At 46.4% G+C, this 6880-nt stretch overlaps 1 pseudogene; it reads left to right on the top strand.

The window, feature by feature from the left end:
* The first annotated feature begins 4450 nt into the window (after positions 1-4450).
* Positions 4451-5475, top strand: LOC117369041 (annotated as a pseudogene).
* Positions 5476-6880: the final 1405 nt, after the last annotated feature.

Genomic DNA, 6880 nt, shown 5'->3' with positions numbered 1-6880 from the left:
ACCATTTTAGTTTCTCTTCTCTGGACCCTTTTGAGTAGTACTTTGTCCTTCATATACGGCGACCAGTGCTGGACGCAGTATTCCAGGTGAGGGTGTACCATGGCCTGGTACAGCGGCATGATAATCTTCTCCAATCTGTTCAAGATCCCCTTCTTAATCATTCCTAGCATTCTGTTCACCCTTTTCTCCGCCGCCGCACATTGCATGAACAGCTTCATTGACTTGTCAACCAGTACTCCCAAGTCTCTTCATCCTGTGTTTGTGTATAAGATTTTTGTTACCAACATGCATCACCATGTCGAACACCTTCTGAAAACCCAGATATACGATGTTGACCGGGTCACCCTTGTCTATCTGCCTGTTTACTCCCTCGAAGAAGTGTATCAAGTTCGTCAAGCAAGATCTTCCTTTGCTGAAGCTGTGCTGACTGGTCCTCATCAGATTGTGTCTGTCAAGGTGATCAATGATGTGGTTCTTTTTCAGCGCCTCTATCATCTTTCCCGGTATCGAGGTCAGACTCACCAGTCTGTAGTTTCCCAGATCTCCCCTAGAACCTTTATTGAAGATTGGCGTAACTTTCGTCACTTTCCAGTCTTCTGGAATCCTTCCCGATTTAATCGATAGATTGACTATTAGTTGAAGCAGTTCAGCTATAGCCCCTTTCAGTACCTTGATTACCCTCGGATGGATGCCATCCGGTCCAGGGGATTTATCATTTTTAAGCCTATCAATCTACCTGCATACCTCTTCTAGTCTGACTGTCAACCCTGTCAGTTTCCTATCTTCGCTTCCTGCGTATAGCCTGTCGGCTTCCGGTATGTTGTGTATATCTTCTTCGGTAAATACAGATGCAAAAAATTGTAAGGATGGAGGAGCCCCCAAAATGTAAGCTTGGAGGGGATATGGTTGAAGCTGCCTTACAATCCGCGGTCCTGGGTTCAATACCTTCACAGAGGTTTCATTAGGGAGTAGAATCACAAAGACCACTAAGAGTGTTTGCATAAAGAATATATTATAGAAATAGGCTTAAAGAAAAGCAATATTCATAAGCATTACAATTAAGCATTACAATTAAGAAGAGAGCAAAACAGTTTCCCTGCCTTACAGAGTCCAGAGGAAAAGAGAGGCAGAGAAGCGTGAAGTTCCAGGGAGAGCTAGAGAGAGAGAGAGAAAGGGGGATGGGGGTGATGGTCTAAGCTTCGGGTTCCAGAAATAGAGCGAGAGAGGAGGCTTTTATAGCTTGGAATCTTATTCTGAATATAGAAACTATTATATTTCCCAGTATCTTTCTGTTTATAATTTGTAAACTGTTTGAAACAATGGTTAGTTTAATTGATAAGGAAGGTGTGATACTTGCAGGCACGGTAGATGGGATTAGTCTCTGGCTTCTTTGTCCCATTCAAGTAGCATATCTTCTGGATAAACAATCCAGTATGGCTGGATGCTTAATGTATGTGAATTCTACGTAGGAGCACTTAGGATCTATGTGCATCAACATTCCAGAGTCAGATTGATATAATGTCCCATAGGCCTTTGCTGACATTGGTTAGGGCAACCAAAAATGCTGATTGCTAGCAATGCTAGGCTGACAAAAATGTGTTCAGTTTGTCGGCGATGGCTTTGTCCTCCTTTAGCACTCTCTTTATTCCATGGTCATCCAACATCCCCACCGCTTACTTCACGGGTTGTTTCCCCATAATATATCGAAAGACCGACTTGAGGTTTTTTGCCTCCTTGGCTATTTTTTCCTCGTAGTCTCTTTTGGCCCCTCTTACCGCCTTATGGCACCTGCTTTGATGTTTGTGCTTTTTCCAGTTTTTGTCCATTTTTGACCTTTTCCATTCCTTAAACAAAGTCTTCTTGTCTATGATTGCTTCATTCACAACTACAGTGAGCCATGCTGGTTCCTTGTTCTTTTTCCTCTTGGATCCCTTGGGTTTTTTTTTCTTGTTTTATTCCTCTAAATCTAGGGTGTGTCTTATGGTCAGGTGTTTCTTATGGAGCAAAAAATATGGTACTTTATTTATTACTAGTATTTTAGCCCATTACATTAACGGGTGCTAGCTGTCTGTCTTTCTTCCCCCCCCCCCCAAATTCCCTGTGCAGCAACCACAGCAGCATTCCCTCCCCCTCCATGTCCCTTTGCAGCAGCATTTCCCCCACCCTACTTCCCTGTACAGCAGCATTTTGATCCCCCCCCACTTCCCTGTGCAGCAGCCACAGCAGCAGCATTCCCTCCCCCCACACTACTTCCCTGTGCAGCAGTAGCATTTCCCTAACCCCCCCTTCCCTTCCTGCGGTCCTGCCCCCCTCCCCCCCCCCCACACACACACTACCCTGTGCAGAAGCAGCATTTCCCCACACACACACTTCCCTGTGCAGCAGCAGCAGCATATCCCACCCTTCCCTGTGCAGAAGCAGCATTTTCCACACACACATACACAAAGTTCCCTGTGCTGCAGCAGCATTTCCCGGCCTTCCCTGTGCAGAAGCAGCATTTCCACACCACACACACACTTCCCTGTGCAGCATCAGCATTTCCCCCCCACACACACACCTCCCTGTGCAGCACCAGCATTTCCCGACCTTTCCTGCGCAGCAGCAGCATTTCCCGGCCTTCCCTGTGCAGCAGCAGCATTTTCTGCCGCACCCTTCCCAGCCACCGCGTTGAAATTGATAGAAAAGCCCTGCACCGCGCTACCGCTGGCTTCGGCATCTTCTATCCACTGCGGCCATCCCTATCAGAACAGGAAGTAGTCAGAGAGGGCAGGCCACAGTGGACAGAAGATGGCGAGGCCAGCGTTAGCGCGGTGCAGCGCTTTTCTCTTAATTTAAACACGGGTGAGCCAGCCAGAAGGAGGAGGCTATGGCGGTGGTGGTTTTGGCGGTGAGGGAGGGTGGGAGGGGGGGAGTCGCCGACTGTGCTGTGTGTCTCCGAGTTGCCTGGCCACCGCATCTGCATTCCTGCTGGCCACGGACCTACTGATCACAGATCAGAGATCACGGAAGCGCGTAGGTAAGTGCACATGCGCGGCTAGGGTTTTATTATATAGGATGGTTGGATTCCAGAACTTGGAGGCAAGTAAGATGGCAGCATAGTCTCACTGCTCTTCCCTGCCTCACATATTTGAATGTTCTGAATGAATTCAAACATCCTTTTCTGAAAGAACAGCAATACTAAAGATCAATTATGGCTACAGGAAGACCAAATAAAAAGGTTGCAGCTTGTACATCAGGAGGAGAAGCCAAGAGGCTGAAAGCTTATCCCCTTGCACCATGTAAAACTCCTCTGCCAAGGGAATCTGATGAACTCTTGGAGCAGATTGTAGCAGACCTGCAGATAATTAAAGATCTGCTGAAGGATACAACATCTAAACTACAGAGTCTGCAGAATAAGGTTTCTAACCTGTCTCAGCAGATAGAAAAAAAACAACGCCCAAGTTGAACAGTTAGAGAAGAGGATGGAGATAGTGGAGGAGACTGCTTCTCAAAGTTAGCTGGATCACAGAGTTATTGCCCAGCTTTCAGCAGATTTGGTAGAGATTGAAAATAGAAGTAGGAGGGAGAATATTCGGATTATTGATATACCAGAGGGTTTGGAAGGGAAATACCCCATCACATTGCTTACCACACTCATCCCTGAAATTTTATCCCTTCACTTTCAAGAACCTTTTGAAATTGAGAGGGCACACAGGGTGCCATCTCATTTACAGAGCAATCAAAGGGGACCAAGACATGCTTATCAAAGTACTGCGCTTCAAGCATGTCATGCAGATCTTTGAGGCTGCTAAGCAGTTTAAAACAGTGAATTGGAACAGGAAAAGACTTCATTTTTTGCAGGATTTTGCCAGGCAGACTGCTTTAGTCAGAAAGCAGTTTTTAAACCTTCGACGTCAGCTTTGGGACTTGTGGGCAAGATATGGCTTATTTTACCCTGCTGTTATGCGGGTCACATTTAACAACATTACCACTCATTATTGGGACCTGAAAAAACTTGAGGACTTTTTACAAACGCAAACACATCATATGGATATATAATTGTGAGTGCTGACAGTTGCTGTTAGTTGAAGTGGCAGTTTACCTGTCATTCTATTATATGACTTCAAGGTTAAAAGGAAAAAGAAAAGATGGAAGTAATTGGGTAATTTTGTTTTATTTTTCTTGTTTATTTAGAGGTATTTACACAGGTTATTCAAGGGAATGTACTTTCCTGACTGGGGTGCTCCCACCAATAGAAGAGAAGCTTTGCTGGGGCAGGACTTCTTCTGTTGCTCTGATAGGTCTGTAATGCTGAGATCGGGAGGCCCTCTAGTTGGGCTTGTGTAGAGATCAGCAGCGTTATTTGACTAGAGCCTGGGCTTCGAAAATGGAGTGCTGATGCTGCTGTCCGGTGCACTTGCATGAGTTTAGCGGCATCATCCTGAGCAGTGAGCGAGAGCAGTTGCGCTGAATGTATGACAGGAATAGGAGGAGGAATTCGGATATCTTGGACGACCCTGGGTATGTGGTTAATCGTGGCTGCAGCTCTCTGTTTCCAACTAGTCTTTGAGATGGCCCGCAACAAGCCCGAGTTCCTCTGCCACAAATTTTTTTTTCAAATCTCTGGGCGTTCAGCGCTCCCTAACACAACTTCCTGTTTCCGTCAAGATGGGACACTTCCAAGGTAGAGTCGGTCACCAAAGAAGGAAGCGGTGGGATTGGTGGTGAGCGATCTCAGTTATTTTTAGATAAGCTCCAGATACTGATCAAGGGAGAAAAGGCAGCACCAATTGAAAGTGTAGAAGAGCAAGAAACAGGCGAGAGGGGTATTAAAAATGTAAACTTATCCAAGGATGTAGGTGGCAAATCAACATTGGTAGAAGTGTGCACAGGTTCTGACTCTGGGAATTCAAAAGATACAAATGGCCATTTAGATCCTGAAGTGGTTCAGATAAGGCTAAAAAGCAGAAATTGACAGAAGAATTTTGGCATTCATTGAGAGAAAATGGGCTGAGATCAATGAAAACAATATCAGGGAATTCTGCAATGTTATTGATTGTAATCAAGAAAATAGCTGTGCCAGAACAGATGCAGTTTTCACACCATATCCTGGGTTTAAGAGCCATGTGAAGGTTTCTAGAGTTTTGAACAGGTATGGTTCCCAGACACTATCTGAAGCAGCACAAGATTCCCACTCTAAATCTCCAGCTCTGCATGGTGGCTGTGGTAATCCAGCTGTTGAAGAAAGACTGCAGAATATTGAAGCTCATTTACATTTGCAAATAGGTGGTCCTGTACCTAAGAACATTTAAAAAGCTTGAAGACAGAATTCTTGATTTGGAAGGACTTTCATCTGAGTATTTTCAGACTGTGAATGTATTCAGCAAGTGCAGGAAGACATAGACACCTCAGAGTTATTCCTTGGCTGAAGCTGATGAAAAGATTGATACACTTAAACAGACATTGTTAAGAAAACAAGTGGATCAGAGACCATGAAGGCCAGACAACTGCAAGGGTGACCTTCATGTTCAGAATGCTAAAGAGGAACTTCAAAACTACTATAGAATTTATAATTTGTAAAGAAAATGATCAAACACTTGTGAAACAGTCCAGAGAGGGCACTACCTACAGTATTACCAGAGAGAGGGCATCTGTAGCTATAAATTCTACTGTCTTTTGCACCCAATTTTCCCTCCCCTCCCACAAAAGTTGAAGGGCGGTTGAAATAGTGGTTTTGTGTATCCTTTCATTGTATTGTATTAGGAAACAAGAAGTTTTAATTTCTATTAAGTCATTTTAATGCAAGTTATATTAGCTAGGTTTTAATTTATAGCAGGGGTGTCCAACCTGCGGCCCCTTGAAGTATTTTGTGCGGCCCTGGTCGAGGGGGATGCAGTGTTTTCCTCTGCTGCCCCCCAGGTGTTTTACCGTCTTGTCGGCTCCCTCCTCTGTCTTGCTGCAGCGCTTGCGTGTTTGTGCAGAAACATATTTTTGGGCTAATGCGGACCAGGGAAGCCAAAAGGTTGGACACCCCTGATTTACAGGTTCATGGGAAGGAGTTATTAAGTTAATTTAATGCAAATTATATTAGTTAAGGTTTCAATCTACAGGATATTAATGAGGATGGGTTATTAATGATAACTTATTTAGGTACTAGTCTTTAAGCCCGTTACATTAACGGGTGCTAGAAAGCAGCCCCCTTTCCCTCTCCCCCTCCAGTTCCTCCCTGTCTCTCCATGGCCCCCCTTCTGTCTTCCCCCCATAAGCAAAACGATCTGCCTCCCAGCACATCCCTCCCCCCGAAACAGCCCCCTTTCCCTCTATCCCTCCAATTCCTCCCTGACAGTGTCTCCATGGCCCCCCTTCTGTCTCCCCTCCCAAGCAAAGCTGTCTGCCTCCCAACACACCCCTCCCCCCAAAGCAGACCCCTTTCCCTCTACCCCTCCAATTCCTCCCTGACTGTCTCTCCATGGCCCCCCATTTTGTCTCCCCCCCAAGCAAAGCTATCTACCTCCCAGCACACCCCTCCCCCAAAGCAGACCCCTTTCCCTCTGCCCCTCCAGTTCCTCCCTGACTGTGTCTCCGTGGCCCCCCCTTCTGTCTCCCCCCCAAGCAAAGCTGTCTGCCTCAAAGCACATCCCTCCCCCAAAGCAGGCCCCTTTCCCTCTCCCGCTCCAGTTCCTCCCTGTCTCTCTGTGGCCCCCCTTCTGTCTCCCCCCCAAGTAAAGCTGTCTGCCTCCAAGCACACCCCTTCCCCAAAGCAGACCCCTTTCCCTCTCCAGCTCCAGTTCCTCCCTGTCTCTCCGTGGCCCCCCTTCTGTCTCCCCCCCAAGCAAAGCTGTCTGCCTCCAAGCACACCCCTCCCCCAAAGCAGGCCCCTTTCCCTCTCGCGCTCCAGTTC

This window comes from Geotrypetes seraphini, chromosome 1 (assembly GCF_902459505.1).
Source record: "Geotrypetes seraphini chromosome 1, aGeoSer1.1, whole genome shotgun sequence".
NCBI lineage: Eukaryota > Metazoa > Chordata > Amphibia > Gymnophiona > Dermophiidae > Geotrypetes > Geotrypetes seraphini.
This window is presented reverse-complemented; position numbering and strand designations above follow the sequence as displayed.